At 39.5% G+C, this 19,218-nt stretch overlaps 1 long non-coding RNA gene across 1 annotated transcript; it reads left to right on the top strand.

The window, feature by feature from the left end:
• The first annotated feature begins 1,495 nt into the window (after positions 1-1,495).
• Positions 1,496-2,607, top strand: LOC148880007 (uncharacterized). Its single transcript, XR_016105840.1, has 2 exons — positions 1,496-2,010; positions 2,225-2,607. It is a non-coding gene; the product is annotated as an uncharacterized LOC148880007 (long non-coding RNA).
• Positions 2,608-19,218: the final 16,611 nt, after the last annotated feature.

Genomic DNA, 19,218 nt, shown 5'->3' with positions numbered 1-19,218 from the left:
TAAAAATTAGTTCTATTAATGCCTAGGTCGAACTAGGGTTTCTAGGAGAGAAGAGAGAAGAGGAGAGATGAAGAGAGGAGGAATACAAATTGTGTTCACCCTCTTCCTCTTAACCCCCTTATATGGAGTACTCTTCTAATCTAATTAGGAAATTATCCAAAACTGATTTGGATTTAGATTATTTTAATAGATAAGTGTTATCCTCTTAAGTGGATAGGTGCTCCATACTTAGAATCATGCCCAGTTTTGACCCAAATGAAAGCTTAACTAATCTTATTAGTAATGGGCCTTTGACCAATTTTCTTTAATGGTTCATGCCCCTAGGTGTTGCAGAGCCACTTTGGGCCTGATAGTGTATGGTGTGGAACCCCACAAAGGTCTCACACAAGTCTATGAGGGTTTGACCCCACCTATGGATGAGGTTAAACCGAATTCATTTCTCAAGGTAGTGAATCCTTGAGCCAATTAGCATGGGCTTAGTCAGTTGCCAACATTTACACCTAAATGATCATTATATTCATCCAGCCTATGAAGACTCAAGGATAATAGACTTATGTGAGATAAAGCCCATCAAGTAATCGACCTTGTAATGTTCTCTTACACTTAACCTCTCGGTCCATAATCATCAGAACACTGCCTATAGGGAATGACCTCTCCCCTGATGCAAAATATAATATTACACTCTTTGCTCGGATGGACTTCGGGAATAAAACCATTTGCAAACATTTTTCATAAAATAGTAGTATAATAATATATAAATATATTTTGTAAACCAAATTTCAAACATAGATGAAATCCATTACCGTCAGTTTAGGTTTCCATTAGAGAGAATGCAAAAGTTTGATATTCACTTTGTCTGACAAAGGGGTCGATCATATCACTATGATCACCTACTCAAGTAATTTCCCAAATTTTCCCAACATGTCCAAATATTTTGACCCGTGATGGATCTCACTAGTTGGCATATCAAATGCAACCTAGTCCACTACCTAGTACAATATCATAATCAAGTTTGGGATTATGTGTAACTTTTTAGTTTTGCCCATCCATCTTCAAGGTCAAAGGCATAATTAGAAATTGCTCCGAATTCAGTGCTTCTTCTGCTCCAACTATTTGATAGCACATTAGTGTTTACGTTGTCAGGATAAACTCCCCAAATCTATCCAACATGAGTCTCATAAATATCCAAATGGTTAATTGACAGAAAATGTTCAACAGTTTTGCTGGTTTGAGTGAACATTTAACACCTACAATTCTCAATAGTTTTAAGGAGGGATTGGATAAGGTTGTCAAAGATATTCAAGATCTTGGAGCTTGGATAAACAGTCTTACCAGTTTGAGTGAACATTTGACACGACAATGTTCAACAGTCTTGCAGTTTAATGACTGGAATGCTATGTTAACATTGCAGAAAAAAATAGATAAATTAAATTTATGAATAAAACAAGATAATTGAAGAAGAAGTAAAATACAACAAAGAAATAAAATACAATTTGAGACTCATTTACTGCATTTACATTTGATATATGGAGAAAAAAAGAACTCCATGACCTAAGCAAAATAGAAACCAAGAGGCTAATCAAAAGTTGTAGATAGCAGAAATATCTAGGTTGCTGATAGTGGCGAGATTCAGAGACGGATTGGGGATGGACTCCATAGACATGTCGCTGAGATAGATGACCTGAAACTTCTCTTCCTTGATGAATTTCTTTGCTCCGTCGACTTCCTTAACTCCATTCTCACATAGCGTTCGTACATCATGCTTCTACTTTCTGATTTTTGATATTTACAGAAACCCAAAAATTTAAGGATGGGATCGGCAGCGGCAACGGCGGTGGCTGATTTGGAAGAAGAAGAAGAAGAGGACGAAGGATGGTCGACAACGGTCTTAACTCACCAGAGATGGGTTGGTTGACGGTTGTCTTACTTCATCGGAGATGGGATCGACGGAAGCGAGGACGACACCTGAGGTTGAAGGAATTGCTTACACAACCTTCAAACTTTAACGGAGTAAGGGTTGGAATCGAACAGGGTGTTTTCTATCCCCCTTCTACCATGGGGTCTATGACAAAGACCCCTTGTACTTTGTTTTGCAATAAAGATTTCGTTAACCTTCCATTCAAAAAGCTGTTACAATATTTTTTAATCTCCATATTACCGTTTTAAATACTGTTATCTTCCCCGATCTTCACATCTCTCTTTCCCCCTCTCTCTTACACTTAAGGAGATATCTTTTGCTTTTTCGATGAGGGACCGTCTATGGTGATGAAAATGAAGCAATCCGAATGGACAAGAAGGAACAAATAGTGGCTATTGCTACGCAGGGAGCTGGAGCTGGAGCTCTGAAAGGGCCAACAACTTGTCTGAACAACAGAACAATGCTCAGAGAGAAAGAAGAGAAGGGTTAGAAATAGTGGAAGAAGAGTAGTCCAATAAAGGAAGAATGAAAACAGAGAGATGTTGAGGTGGGGGCCATCCCCCCTTTTTTAAGATGGTTATCTGAAATTTCCCACTTTGTTATAAGACACGTTGAAGGACTTTTTCTTCTTTTTGTTTTTTCCTTTGTAAAATATATAAGAATTAATAAGGAGTAGAAGATTGATAAGACGGACTGTATAACAGTGTCACTTTTCTTCGTTTTCAATATGAGGGTTGTACTTCCCTTGCACCGTTCAAGTAGCGGTAAAAGAGGCTGGGGGAGAAGATTGCCCGGACGGAGTTCGAGGTCGAGGTTAACACCCTGGTTAAGTTTCGTCACCCCAATCTCTTGGCACCGAAGGCATATTATTTGGAACCCAAAGGAGAAAAGCTTATCGTCTTTGATTTCATCATTTCATGTCTAAAGGGAGTCTTGCCGCCCTCCTCCATGGTAAGGTAATTCAACTAAACGTAGATAGTTCCTTTCCCAACTGGGGGTTTCTCTTTGTTAGACAGTTTGTATGCCCTTAGCTCCATTCAGTTTTGATGTACTTTAGGCATTTAGTGTAAATAAATAAAATGCATGTTTAATTCAAATTGTGTGGTATGTTTCTGTGTAAGACTCTTAAACTGGACATTTAATGAGACTCGTGTTAGTTTAAAATGTTCATAGCTAGTGGGTCGGTCTAGGGAGACCTATCCTGATAAGGCTGTCACTGATGTGCCGCCAAGTTAGTTGGGGAGACTTGTCTTAGCCACCAGAGTGAGACCCGAGGTACATGTAGTGAGGGTTCAACTTGAAACCCTGAACCGGACTAAATTTCCAGTATTGCCCTAAACCTTGGTAATGATGGGCAAAACTGGAAAGTTATACATAACCTCTAGATTCGATTATGATACTGCAATAGGTGGCGGATTGGGCTATCTTTGATATGCCAATTAGTGAGATTCTTAGAGGGGGTGAAAACCTGGGTATGTTGGGATGGTTCATGAACTCATATGAGTGGGTGATCATGGTGACAGGATCAGTCCTTTTGTCGGACAAAGGTAATGATCGGGGATACACTCTCTCTGATGGAAACCAAGACTACCGGCAACCGATTTCAACCGTTGGAATTTTGTTTTGCAAAATATATTTATAGTGATATATATATATATGTGTGTGTGTGTGTGTGTGTGTGTGTGTGTGTGTGTGTGTGTGTGTTTGCAAAAGGTTTTAATCACTGGGGTCCATTCCTAAAGGAGAGTGCAACACTATGCCTTGCAGTCGAGGGAGAGGTCCTCTCTTGTTGGGCAGTGTTTGGATCATTATGGGCTGAGAGGTTAAGTGTAAGGCCATTTAGGGTTATACCTGATGGGCTAATCTTGCATTTGCTCACAGTCCCTGGGTTTTTATAAGATGGCTTGGCCCAGGGACCACTTAGTGTAAGTGTTGAGCCCATAGAGTCAATGATGGGCTCAAGGGGCTCATTGGGTTTTTCGATGAATTTGGCTAGGTTTTGTAACAGAGGCTGGGCCAAACCCATGTGGCTGATGTGTAGATCAATGCTTGGGTCCCACGCCATACAAAAAAGCCCAACTAGGCAGTAGTTTGGAAGCATATTTAGCACTTGATGCATATTGGGTCTAAAGCACATTTTGAACTAGGCTGATTTGATCAGTCACTTAAAGGGGCGGATCTGAGGTTAGGTCAAGCCAAAAGGATTGGGTCTTAACCCTATCCACTCATGGAAACAAAATTCAAATTAGGATCTGAATCTGGTAACCTCTTGATAAGATCAGGAGTGAACTGATCTAATATGTAGATAGGATTAAGAAGACTCCTTATCCAAATACAGATTTGGATTAGGATAACTCCTAATGAGATTAGGAAGTTTATTAATCACTAAGAAAAGGATGAGAAAACCCTAATTTCAAATTACAAGAATTCGAACCTTAAGGGTAACTCACAAAACACACTGCAACTTGAGATAGGATCTCAGAAAAAACCATAGAGAGAAGAAAGCTATTCGCCACCTTCTGCTCTAGTTCTCTCCTCCAGTTTTAGCCGCCATCTACTGCTAGTTCGTTTTCTCTGTAATTGAAAGATCAAGAAAGGTTCTTGATATCAATCTTTGTTGAAAGGTTGATCGTGTGTGGTGCTCATTGCTTCCATTGAGTTCTTTAGAAGGACCTGGTTCGTGGGATGAACACTGTTGGTTTTGTTTCATTATCACTGTGTCATATTCAGTGGGAACAGTTCTTTGGAGTTTTTTTGGGCGTGAACACCGACATTGGGAGATACAGTTTATTCAGATCAGGTATATCCCTTCCCTTTTCTTTTGGTTCAGATCTGGTTCGGTTTTGGTTCAAGTCAGATCCTTGAATACTGTATTCTAAATTTAGGGAATATGATTCCAAGTTGGAAGAAAGATAAGAAATTTTTGAAATACGCCCACGCATTCCGCACCCTTTTTGGTGTCCATACGATGGGTATTACCATTCTTTCAGTCTTTGACTCTCTACAAGAGATTACATATCAAGTCGGTACTGATTGTTATATTATGATGTATGTTACAGTTCGAGGGCTAGGTACCCCCATCGATTGGCAGGCAAAGATGAAAAGAGAGATCAGGAAAGAGAGAGAGAGAGAGAGAGGAGAGAGAGAAATGTAAAGGAAGGTCAAGGAAGATGAACAATATTTATAAGGGTAGTATAGGGATTAAAAAATATTATAACGGCTTTTTTGAATGAAGGGCTAATGGAAGGGAGTCTTTGTCTCATGATCATAGTACAAGGGGGGTCTTTGTCATAGACCCCATAGTACATGGGGGTCTTTATAATTTACCAATAAATAATTAAATAAATGGACAGAATGGGTATCACATTCCTTGGGGTGGGGTCGGGAATGGCCATTCCCCCGTATGGGGGAATCCCATTCCAGCAAGAATGGGAATGAGATTCCCATTCCACTCAACCATAGGATCATTCCATTCCGATTCCAAGGTCCTATTCCCTCTAACCAAATGTACCGTAAATGTTTTCAAATCAATAGCATAGACTTGAGAATATAACTCATCTCTATTGAAAAACCCATTTTCTTTACAACCAAAGTCGTGTTAGTAACTTAGTATTAGTGAGAAGTTGGATAATCATATGGGATTTCTTCAAAATTCAGACGTGGCTGGCATTAATGGTCAAGATAAGGTTCAATAAGGCCCACTATTTGCTTTCCTTCGTTGTTTTTTTTTTGGCTTCTTTTGGTTGGGATTTATGTTAAGGAGGACCCGGTAACTATTTTTATGAGGTGTATTTCGATCATTGGACTAAATAGTAAGCCCAAGGGATTCTCTCCTGGGTTTTTCAATTGGGAAGGGAAATCATCAGCTAGGCAAATTCATTAATCGCTTAGGCTCAGTTTGGAAAGAGTATAAATACAAATTTATAAAATATAAAATCTTGTATTTTATATGTATTTGCACTGTATATACTTTTTGTATTTATACTCCTTCCAAACTGAACATTAGAACCAATCTTTTTTAATACAATCACGAGCAAACAACGGAATTAACTAGGCTATGAGCTGCCATATTAGTAGTTGTACGAGCAAATTAAAAACTACTGATGAGGAAGGGATCTTCAACCTGTAGACTCTGCATCTGGCGATTCACCAAGGAAGAGATCCGTTATTTTTCAACAGGGTATTAATCACTTGCAACACATCCTCTTCAAAAATTACATAATCCAGCTGCAAATACTATAAACTTCAATTCAAAACTTTTAAGAGGGCCCACGCTTCAACTTCAAGAACTGATTGGGGGGAACCTCGTTTTCTCACAAAACTAATCACCTTACTCGTATATATGAGCAAAAGAAACTAAGGGTCAATTTGATTTGTAGTCAAAATTGGAATCAAAATCCTTTGAAATCAAAATTGGAATGGTCTATTTCCATAATTTGTTTGATTCAAATAGAAATCAAAATTGGAATTAGAATAAGCTGGAATGAGATTTCATTCCCAAGGAAGAAGGAAGGGAATGACCATTCTCTCAAATGGGAGAATGTCATTCCAATAAGAATGGGAATGGGATTTCAATTATACCCAACTAAATAGTTGGAATTGGAATGGTCCAAATCCAAACCCCTATTCCCACAAACTAAATGGGCCCTAAGAGCCTAAATAAGGGTAAGTAGGCCATGAGAATGATGGTTTCCTTTAATTAGAAACTTCCAAACTACACATTGTCTAAGGAATAACCTTTTCTCATTCTTATGGAAACCCCATTTTTTCTTCAAAATCCAAACCATCACATCCAAACGTATTGAAGTTATTGTGTGACACTTGAGTTGTAGAAAGGTTTAGAGAAAACACAGGTATGCTATCGTTTGGAGTGTCCCAACATGCCACTACAACCTCACATTGGTAACATTATATATATATATAATGGTGTACATAAAAAATATTATAATTAATATAGAAGAATGCATAAATATCATTCAATGCATTAATTAAGATTTCAAGATGGACCTATTATGTTTATCCTAATTATTATATCAATTATTTTCTATTTTATTATTTTTACTTTTTAACATTAACAAAAAAGTTAACCAAATATTAAATTCTCAAATGTAACTTAAATTAATCTGCAAAAGTTGTGCACAATGGCTTCTCCACAAGTACATGATGGGGCCTTGGGTGGTTGATGATATCCATAAAGGATTTGATAGTGAGTCATGTTTGGAGTTGATACAATCACTACATCACAAAGTCCATTCTCCAATAATTCCTTGTGTCCTAGAAAACCTACAGAATTCTCAAAGTCACATACAGAGTAACAGAATATGAAAAGTATGTGCAAATCCCACCAAAGTACTACTGTACCATGGGATACATTTATTAAGAAGTGATAGCTGTACAGATTCCTTGTGTCCTCAGAAAACCTACAGAACTCTCAAAGTCACATACAGAGTAGACAGAATAGGAAAAACATGTGCAATTCCCACCAAAGTACTACTGTACCATGGGATACATTTGTTAAGAAGTGATAACTGTACAGATCATTCCTTGGTAGGGGAGGGAGATTTAAGGAATGCAAGTAGCATATGGTAATTTATTAGAAACTGCTGAAATTCAACTTAATAGCATCTTTTCAATTTTCAATGGTTCATATGGGCTGCGTTTGTTTGCAGTGCAAATGCCAGTTCAATGCATAAATGTACTCTGGTTCAGTTTTGCAAGCACTTATTAAGCATACATTTGTGTACTGGTAATGACAGCTACCACAACTTTCAAGAAATGTTTGCACTCACAATTGAATACAAAGTTTATATCAATTTTTTGGATACAAACTTATGTAGAAAAAAAAGATGAGTTTTACTCTTGGAACCCATGTTTGTACTCAATACAACCAAAAACCGTTTGGTTGAAATTCAAAATTTATTAGTACAAAATTAAACCAATTAGAAGGAATTTTGAATGGTACATATTTGTTTTTGCACTCGAAACAAATGCAGCCTTCAAGGACTATATTAAGTTGGTTAGGGGGTAATTTTGCAAAATCAGAGTTTTCTTTTCAGGAGATGGTGATAAGATAGTATAGGGTTGTTTTACAAGATCTGTGTGGGCTGATGGAAATTCACAGCTCACCAAAGAGATTGTCATAAGTTTTGATGGAGAACATGTATATTACTGTATTATTTTTTTTCATAGTATTACTTTTACAATTTGAACTCATTGGTTGAATTATAGAGGTTCCATGCCTCATGGAAACGTTTTTATACAAGAAACGTGCTAAAAGCAGTAAAACACCACTCATGTGCATTACCCTTCCAAGACATGTTGTATGTGTACTGTGATTTGTGGTACAAATGAGAACACACTATAATTTCATACCTAATTGGAATTTAGTTAACAATATTATACATACATTATGCAACATTGAAAACGAATGGAAAATATGCACTTTTCTTAGTTTACAACAATACAGATACATTTTGGAACTCTACGAAACAAACTCATTTTTTATTAGCATTATGACGGTGACTGCATGACCCTGTATTAGACAATGAAATTGAATTGAAAAACTTATGAATGCAATCTGTTGAAAGGTTATTATTCTGTAAGTTTAGTACCGTAGGAGTACTTTGGTACTTTCAGCATCTTTTATTTTAAGTTGTGTCGCCCTAGTATAAATAATAAAAAGCTGGCGCCGCTAGCATCTTTTTAAGACTCCAAATCTCTTTTCTTTCTTCTCTCTTCTCTCTTCTCTCTTTCTTTCTTCCTTCTTCTCTTTTGGACAACATGGTGTTAAAGCGGGACTGCCAGATCTGAAAGAAGAGATCGAGCAAACCTTTTCTGTCTTCTTCTTCGCCAGCTACAGTGAGATTTATTGAAGATCCAGATCCAGTTTTCTTTTCTGCATCGGACTGAAGTACTCTCTCTCCCTTTCTCCTTTTTTTATTTTTTCTGGTCATGTGCCAGAACAGAACCTGTAATAGGTTCAGTTAGTTAATGTGCGGTGAGCAGCACTTCCTTTCCTTTTTTGTGGGATTGGCTGATCCTTGTAGCAGACTGTAGGTCGGAGATGACCTTTATATGCTGTGACAGCAGCCTTCTGATGAATTTGTAGGTCAGGGGATGACCTGTATATGCTGCGACAGCAGCTACACTTGATTTGTAGGTCAAGAGAGGACCTGTACATGCTGCGACAGTAGCCATACCTGATTTATGGTAGGCCGGTGATGACCTGTTAGTTCTATAACAGCAGCTGGTTTTGTTTGAAGAACTGAGTTTTAAAAGGGGAAAAAGGAGGGGAGTGATTGTCTCTAATTCCCTGGTGCAAAGAGTTTTGTTGGGGTGTTTGGCTGTTTTTTTTAGGGGTTTTGTGTTCACCCGGAGTGTAACCTGAAGTTGTGATTATGAGTGGTGAAGACTCTGTCACATCTGGAGTCTCTTCAATCAATGCAAAATGGAATAAGTGGGGGTATAGATTTATCCTTCCCTATGGCTGTTATACTCTTGGATGGCTTGAATTATTTAGAATAGTCAAGGGGGATCAAGTTATACATTACTGCAAGGGGAAAGATAGGGTATATAAATGGGAGAATTAAAGAACCGAATTTTGGGGGTGCTGAGTATGATAGATGGAACCAGGAAAATAGCATGGTTATGTCCTGGCTTTTGGTGTCTATGCAACCTCAGGTGAGAAGGAACTTTATGTGGGCTAAAACAGTTTATGAGATTTGGGAGCAGGCAAAATCGACATATTCTGAACTATGTCACTATGCAAAAATCTATCAGTTATAGGTAGAATCATCCACTTGTAAACAGGGGGAGAGGAACCTTTCTATGTACTATTCGGACTTGACCTCCATCTAGGAGTTAGATCACTATCAAAGTGCAGATTGGAAGTGTGATGAAGATGCAAAAGTGTACAAGAAGTTTGTTTCCCAACAAAGAGTGTTTGCATTTCTCCATGGCTTGAACCTAGTGTATGAATCCATTAGAGTCCGGATCTTAGGCAGCAAAGATCTTTTATTTGTCTAGGAGGTTTATGCATTAGTACAATTAGAAGAAAGTAGAAGAAATTTAATGAATAGCTCTGGACGGGATGCATTTGTGTTGGCAGCAAAAGGGAATGTTACTATAGGTGGGGGAAATTTTTTTAAGAGGGGGGACCTTCAAAAAAGGGTGGAAGACAAAGACAAACTATGATGCACCCATTGCCAGAAACCCCAACACACCCGTGAAACATGTTGGGATCTTCATGGGAAGCCAAAATGGGCCCAGGAATTGAACAAGAAGCAAGGTTCAGATCTGAATAAGAAGTCAAGACAGCAAGGTCCAAGAAAGTTCACCACAACAAATATGGCTTCTCAGGAGAATCAGCCCCCCACTACTACTATGACTCAAACACACACTTCTGGTTCTGACCCGAGGAAGGATATTATTAATTCCTTCTATGACCATTTAGAACTCTATGGTGGAGCAATTCTTCAAATGGATTCTCCTCCTTCAACTTCTTTTGCGTATACATCAGGTAACTCTGCCACAACTTTCCATGTATTGTCTCATTCCCCTGGTTCTCATTGGGTAATTGATTTTGGAGCGTCAAAACATATGACTGGTAAGTCCACTTATTTCCAGACTTACCACCTCCTCTCTGGAAGAGACAAGGTGAGACTAGCTGATGGTTCATATTCTACTATAGCTGGTCAAGGAACCTTTTCTCTTCCCTTTGGCCTCACTCTAACTAATGTCTAACATGTTCCAAAATTCCCTATTAATTTGTTCTCTATTAGTATTACTAATTCTTTAAACTGCTCAGTAACCTTTTTTCCCTTCTTATTGTGTATTCCAAGATTTGGCCTTGGGGAAGACGATTGGTAGAGGACGTATGGTGGATGGACTCTACATGCTGGAGAGTAAGGCTGGTCTTACAGTTATAGAGTCTAAGAGTAAGTCTAGTACGAGTCAGGTCTATTTATGGCACAGCCATTTCGGTCATTTGTCTTTTGAGTCTTTAAAATTGGTGTTTCCAGAGTTATTTAAGTCAATGTTAGCGTCACAATTTACATGTCAAACTTGTCAATTGAGTAAGCATTGTAGAACTCATTTTTCTTCAAAAAATAATAAATCTGAATTTTCTTGTCATATTATTCAATCTGATGTTTGGGGCCCTGTTACTTTATCGTCCAAGAATGACTACAAATATTTTGTTACCTTTATTGATGATTACTCTAGATACACATGGATATATCACCCAATTTCAAACTAAGATCTAAATTTTTCAATCCCATAATGCCAAAGAATATTTTCATAATAATCTCACGGAATTCTTTGCTTTGCATGGATCACTTCACCGTAAGTCATGTGCCCAAACACCACAACAAAATGGTGTTATTGAAAGAAAGAACTGACACCTTCTTGAAGTGGTCAAGGGTTTACTCATTCATATGAATGTCCCGAAACGGTTTTGGCTTGGGGTTGTCCTTTGTGCTACCTATCTCATTAATTGTATGCCCTCTCACTGGCTAGGGTGCAAAGCCCCACATCAACTTCTTTTTCCTAAGGCTCCTCTTCTTTCTATTCCTCCTTGTGTGTTTGGTTGTCGTTGCTTTGTTCAAAATTTGGCACCGACCCGTGGAAAATTGGACCCCCGTGCTATTCCTTGCATCTTCTTGGGATACCCCCTCCCTCAGGGGAAGTGTAGGAATGAGGAGAAACTAGTTCAGCTACCTCCTCTTCCTGATCCTCCTCCCTTTCGTGTTTTCTTTCGACGTCACAAAGGCTGGCCAAGTTCAAGAGCTGTGGAGCATATAGAAGTTGTACCATCAATACCATCAAACTCTCCGGGGGTGGATCCTTCCCAACTATGTAACTTGGTTCCCATTGGTATTCCTAACCCTATTGCCATTGATACCTCTATTGCTGATGACCTTGACCTTCCTATTGCTCACCGGAAAGGTGTTAGGTCTTGCACCACTAAACACCCCATGTCCCACTTTGTTTCCTATAAGAACATTTCACCTTCATTTCGAGCATTTCTCTCTTCCATTGACAATGTTCCTATTCCTAAGAATGTACCAGAAGCTCTTTTGATACCTGAATGGACAGATGTTATGAAGGAAGAGATTAATGCTTTACATAAAAATGGCAAATGGAAACTTATAGATATTCCTAAGGGGAAGGAACCAGTTGGGTGTAAATGGGTTTTCATAGTAAAACATATGGCCGATGGCATAGTGGAGCAGTATAAAGCTCGTTTAGTGGCAAAGGGATTTACATAAGTGTATGGAGTGGATTATGCAGAAACTTTTGCAACTATTGCTAAGATGAACTCCGTTAGAGTTCTTTTCTCCTTAGCTACTAGTCTTGACTGGGACTTTCATCAACTTAACATCAATAATGCATTCTTAAATGGTGACCTTGAAGAGGAACTATACATGGTACAACCCCCTGGTTTCCGGGCTCAAGGTAATGAACAGAAAGTGTGCAGGTTAAAAAAATCATTGTATGGATAGAAACAATCACTGAGAGCCTGGTTCAGTAGGTTCCATGTAGTAGTTCAGCAAAGAGGATACAAGTTGTGTAAATCTGGTCACACGCTTTGTGAAAATAGGGGAAGGAAAGATTGCAACACTAATAGTATATGTTGATGATATAGTTATCACTAGTGATTGGAATGATGAAATTCAAAAATTGAAGAGTTCCTTGCTACCCAGTTTGAAGTGAAGGATCTAGGTCTTCTAAAGTACTTCATTGGGATTGAAGTGGCTCGCTCACAAAAGAGTATCTTTATTTTTCAAAGAAAGTATGTCTTAGATCTACTCTAGGATATAGGAAAATTGGGAGTGAAGCCTGTTGATTCCCCTATTGATCCTAACCACGAATTAGGAGACTGTCAAGGTGGACCCATTAAGGATGTGAAATAGTTTCAAAGACTTGTAGGAAGACTGCTATATCTTTCTATGACTCGATCAGACATTGCTTATTCAATGGGTGTTCTTAGCTAGTTCATGCATGCCCCTAAGACTACCCACCTTGAAGCAGTAGAAAGAGTTCTCAAATATCTTAAACCCACCTTGAAGCAGTAGAAAGAGTTATCAAATATCTTAAGAAGTTCCCAAGTGCAGGCTTGTTGTTTCAAAAGAATGGGCATTTGAAAGTTAGTGTATACCGATACAGATTGGGCATGATTCTTGAATGATAGGAAGTCAACCAGTGGCTATTGTACCTTTATAGGAGGGAATAGTTACCTAGAGAAGCAAAATGCATAATGTGGTAGCTAAGTCTAGTGTTGAAGCTGAATATCGGGTAATGTCTCATGGAGTGGTTGAAATTATGTGGCTAAAAAATTTGTTAAGTGAGTTGGCCTTTCCAGTTGATGGACCTACGACTCTTTACTGTGATAACAAAGCAACCATAAACATCGCTGCTAATCCTGTGCTGCATGATAGAATTGTTGAGTGGGCTGATTTGTGTTTAGTTTATTTTCTTTTAAATTAAGAAGTTGTTGGGCCTTGGGCCCATTAGCTTTTATTTTTTAAAGAGTTGTAACTATTTAGTTTGAGTTGCCGTCCTACTAAGGGCATCTTTGTAATATTTCATATTTAAGTTAATTATAAATAGAATAAGGGGCTAGCGGCTAAGGTTATGATACACAATCCTAGTTGACATTCTTCTCTCTTCTTTCCTTTCCTCTTCTATTGCTGAAATCTACAACTTTCACCTCTTCCTTCCACAAGAAGCTTGATCGAATCAGCAGACAGTGGTTTCTACTTGGTATCAAAGTAGGTTGAAGGTTCTGGAAGTGATTCTCTCATGCAGCCCTAAATCAGCTGACTACATGGAGATTTAAGAGGCTGATCGAAGCTCTCAAGTAAGCCCAATTTTTGGATTTTCTTGATGGATCTATATGCCCTGTAGCTGATCTAGGGTTTCTCATCAGAATCAGGAAAAACTGGAGAAAGGGGAAGAGTTCTGTTTTTGTTGGACTCTTCAATTTTGACCTAGGTAGTGGCGCCCTATTTTTTTAGGGTTCCTTGGAGTTTTTTATAAGGGGTAATTCAAATCCCACATGGTTTGGAAGCTTCTAAAGAGGGCGGTTGCCTTTTCTCTCTCTTCTCCCATCCTACAAAAAAAGAATCTTTTGTGGGGAGAAAGTTCAGGACACCAAAGAAGTGCCATTGGTTCCAAAAGGTGTTTTGTTTGTTTTTGCTGCATTTTTTATTTGTTTTCTATACCCTTTTGAGAAGTATGGAGGGACACAGAGTTGAATATAAGCTTGGGAATGAAATAAGACCTGTGAGAGGAGATGTTGGAGACCCCTTCGGAGTTAGGACCATTACTACAGTTAGGTTGGATGGTACAAACTACTTGGAATGGTCCCAATCTGCAAAGATGGCCATTGGGGCTTGTGGAAAATTATGGTATATTACTGGTGAAGAGGTGAAACTTGAAACTGGCAACTCCCGGTGGGTGCAAGAAAATTATATGGTAATGACATGGTTGTGTAATTCCATGTTGCCACATATAAGTACAGATTTTTTATGGGCAAATACTGCTAAAGAGATATGGGATGGGGTTGTAGAAACCTATTCACAAAAGGAGAATGTTGCTAGGGCTTATCAACTAAGAAATCAGATTATTGCTACAAGGCAGGGAGATAGATCTGTTGCAACTTATTTTTCAGTCCTTAAGACCCTGTGGCAGGAGATTGACCATCTAGAGGCCTTTGTTTGGGAAACCACCAATGATGCAGCTACCTATCAAAGACACTTAGAGAAGTATAGGGTGTTAGAATTCCTTGCTGGCCTTAACCCTGAGTATGACATTGCACCACAACATTTTTTTTCCAGGGACAGTGTCACTCTCTCCCAAGCATATGCATTTGTGTCAGGAGAGAAGTGTAGGAGGGATGTAATGATGAAGAATCTCATGTCTGATTAGTCCGCTATGGTAAGTGTTGTGAAATCTAAACAGAATGGCAATGAAAACAAGAAGGAAGACAAAAGGGACTTAGTTTATGACTATTGTAAGAAGCCTAAGCATACAAGAGATACTTGTTGGAAGCTTCACCCACATCTTGTGTCGACCAGATTGAAGAATAAGAAAGAAAATGCGCACATGGCAGTTACCGGTGACACTTCGGCCCCCTACTACAACTGCTTTGGAGTCTATGCAGCTATTGCAATAAGGGTCGAGCTTGAGAGGTTTGGGTTACTCCTGAATCAGAGGGATACAATTAGTTCCAGTTCAGCTGCAAGCGGACAACAAGGTACAGGTAGCATAGGTGGAGCTCACTCTACCTCCTTTGCCCACACAGGTAGTCAACATGTCACTGCAAACTATGTTTCTGCTTCAGGTAAGGAGAGATCTCCTTGGATTATAGACTCTGGAGCCTTAGAGCACATGATCCATTGCTCCACTATTTTCTTTTCTTACCAGCACTATTTTGGTAGAGATAGGGTCTCCACAGCTGATGGATCCCATGTTCCTATTGCTGGGAAGGGATCTGTCAAGATTAATGATTCCATTTGTTTACCCTCTGTCCTCTATGTTCCTAGATTGAGCACCAATTTATTACCTGTTAGTAGTTTGACTAAGAACCTGAACTGCTCAGTAATTTTTTTTCCTGGACGTTGTATTTTGCAGGATCTGGATTCAAAGAGGACGATTGGGAGTGGTCGTGAAGTGAATGGAATCTACCTCCTGGATGCTCTTCTAATTCACCAAAGTCATCATGTTTACAAGGACAGTGAGTCAAAATCTATGGATCAGATTATACTTTGGCATAATCGTCTGGGTCATTTGCCTTTTTCTTCTTTAAGTTCTTTGTTTCCAAAACTATTTGAGTCTATGAGTCTGTCAAGGTTGAAGTGTGAAGGTTGTGAATTTGGAAAGCATTGTAGACACTCTTTTAAACCTAGTAATAAAAGATGTTATTCTCATTTTGATGTTATTCATTCGGATGTGTGGGGCCCTTATCATGCCCTTTATGGGCGGCTATCACTATTTTCTCCTATTTGTGGATTATTTCTCTCGATATTCTTGGATTTACCTGATGAAATCCCGCGATGAAGTACCATCCTTGGTGAGGCAATTCCACTAGATGGTATTATCACAGTTTGGAACCAGAATAAAGATGTTCAGATCTGACAATGCTAGGGAATATTTTGAAAGACATCTTGCCTCATATCTGTTAGAGTATGGTGTTGTCGATCAAAGTAGTTGCTCCTACAATCCACAGCAGAATGGTGTTGCAGAGAGGAAGAACATATACATTGCTGAGATGGCAAAAAGCATGATGATCACAACTACAGTTCCGGTTTGTTTTTTGGGTGATGCTGTTCTCACAACAGTATATCTAATTAATAGGGTGCCTTCTTGTATACTTGGATTCAGCACTCCATTCAACATTCTTTTTCCTCAGGGGGAAATGTTTCATATTCCTCTAAGGGTGTTTGGGTGTGTCTGCTTTGCACATATCCTTGGTCCTTACCGTTTGAAGCTTGATCCCAAGGCAAAGAAATGTGTCTTCCTTGGATATGCAGAGAATCAGAAAGGGTACTGCTACGATGATCTAGTCTCTAGGAACCGGTTTGTTACTATGGACATTATCTTTTTTGAATCTACGTACTTCTTCTCAAGGAATTATTCTCAGGGGGAGTGTTTTGGGGAAGTAAGTCAGCAGTCTATCCCTTTCCCAGTTCCAGTCCCTGTGTCTACTACTGTGCTTGACCACCACCCGATGTCACCTACCTTGCCACCTCCTTTGCATTCCGTCTCACAGCATTACTCATAGCAGAGACTTCTTAAGGCGGTTGATTCCACTAGAGCATAACTCACACCACTTCCTGTCGATCCCTTGGAGGCTCCAGATTTGGCTGATACAGATTTAGGTATTCCTCTTGATCCCACTACTATTTCAGTTCCCATTAGTCCTACTAACACTGTTACAGGTAACCTTGACCTCCCTATTGCTCTTAGAAAAGGGAAGAGAAAGTGCGCTGCTCATTGCATTTCACAATACTTATCCTACAATGGACACTTTTAACTTGTTTATATATGATGCTGTTATTTAACATTTTTGGCTTGCACAAAAACCTAAGGCAAGTATATACATCATTATATAGTACTAGTGTAAAAGGACATGTTGTGCACCAATGCAAATAAGTATTAACCATATATGATACATGGTATTTGGATTTAACTTTTATAACCTGTATCAAAACCAAGGCAAGTATTTGTTTTAAATAGTATAATAGATAGATAGATAGATAAGTAGGTGCATCAGTGCATCCAATTTGAGTCACCCCAAAACTAAAAGTGAAATACAATTATAGAAACTGACCCATGAACAACACTTGTTCTTAATCTTGATGAAGATTGTGTTGTCCACAAGAAAAGAAGGAAGGAAGGAAGGAAGGAAGGAAGAGAGGAGACTGACTTCTCCTCAACGACTTACTCTTCTTCTGCCTATACTTGTTGCTGCTTGCTCCTTCGTCTTCTCTCTTCCTCTTCTCGCCTTGCTAGACTTCTGCATTCGGGTCGAGTGCTTTCTTTTGTACTCATGAACCGCTCGGCAAGGTCGAGGAACTCCTCGGACGTCCTTGGATGGTGTACTTCGATGTACCACGTGAACTCCTTGTGTTTTTACTCCCTTTCGCGCCGTAGTGAGGCACACGGCCGGGTTGAGGTGCTAACATTTTTCATTGAAACAGTTGATGTAGCTTCGAATTGGTACGTTCTCCCTCTGGACCATGTTCAGAAGGCTTTCTTGCGATTTCGGGCACTTCTTACTAGTGACAAAGTGGGCAGTGAACATGTCAGTGAACTGGGCCCAACTTTTGATTGAGCCAGGTGCTATGTTTCTATACCACTACCTTGCTAGTCCTTTGAAGGTGGTGGATAAGGCCATGCACGTGCACCCTTCGTCTACTCTGGCAAGGTGCATTTGTGACTAGAATGCATTGACGTGGTCATTGGGGTCGAACTTGAAGATAGGTCGATCCGCGGGGTAATCAACATAATTACCGGTGGGTCCCTTGTTGCAGGATGCACTGCAACAGTAGGGAACTACAGTTCGAGAGTTAGAGTAGGAAGTAGAGAACCCGCCAAAGCGACATTGGGTGCAAGAGCTAATCTATTTCACCGAGGACGATGCGCGTGGGATACAATACCCGCATGATGATGTGAACATGGCTTAACTCAGTTGCAACAGGAACATGGCTTAACTCAGTGCGCTTCGAGCACACCTTCCTAGTGGTCGCGATTCTAGGTTGACCTGTTCTGCATGCTCTGTGAGCAATAGTGTCCACCTATTACTTGTCGATGAAGTTCCTGACGAATTGCAGAGTGGGGGTAGTACAAGGTAACCAGCTGGAGCCGCGTAAGTGCTATGTGGCAACATTAAAGGGCGAGGCAAAGTTGGCGGATGATGTCAAATTGGAGCAACCATTTGACTACTCGGAGGAGATAGCTACTCCAAAGGAGGAAATAGTCCATGTAATGGTTTCCAAAATTGAGCTGACGAAGACCTTCTAGATTGGCACCTTGATAAGTGAACCACTCCGATCACAACTGATAAGTTTCTTACTTAATAATTTAGATGTTTTCGCTTGGTCTGCAATAGAAATGCTCGGTATTGACCCTAGTGTGATTACTCATAAACTAAATGTGGACCTTTTAGTCACGCCAATTAGACAAAGAAAATGAAACCTCGCCCCAGAATGGTAAAGGGTAGTCGACGAGGAGGTTGGGAAGCTCCCCGTAGTAGACTTCGTTAGGGAAGTCCATTACCTGAGCTGGGTGGTCAACCTCGTGCTAGTAAAAAAGGCCAATGGGAAGTGGCGCATGTGCATCGACTACAATGACCTCAATAGAGCTTGCTCGAAGGACTGCTTCACCTTTCCCAGAATAAACCGCCTAGTGAACACGACCTCGGGGCATGAGTTGCTGAGTTTCATAGATGCCTACTCCAGCTATAACCAAATTAGGATGTGCATAGCCAACCAGGACAAGACCACTTTTGTAACTGAGCTAGGGCTGTATTGTTACAAAGTAATGCCCTTCGGGTTAAAAAACATTGGAGCAACTTTTCAATGACTTGTAAACAAGATTTTTGAGCCGTTGATTGGCAATAAGATGGAATGTTATGTTGATGACATGGTTGTGAAGACAGTTTTCGAATTCCTTGATTGACGATTTAAATTATGTTTTTCAAATTTTGAGAAAATTTAACATGAAGCTCAACCTGAACAAGTGTGTCTTTGGGGTCACCTCGCGTAAATTCTTCAGTTACATAGTGAACCGATGTG

The sequence above is a fragment of the Nelumbo lutea genome, chromosome 1 (genome assembly GCF_056320005.1).
Source record: "Nelumbo lutea isolate HS-2025 chromosome 1, American lotus-T2T, whole genome shotgun sequence".
NCBI lineage: Eukaryota > Viridiplantae > Streptophyta > Magnoliopsida > Proteales > Nelumbonaceae > Nelumbo > Nelumbo lutea.
This window is presented reverse-complemented; position numbering and strand designations above follow the sequence as displayed.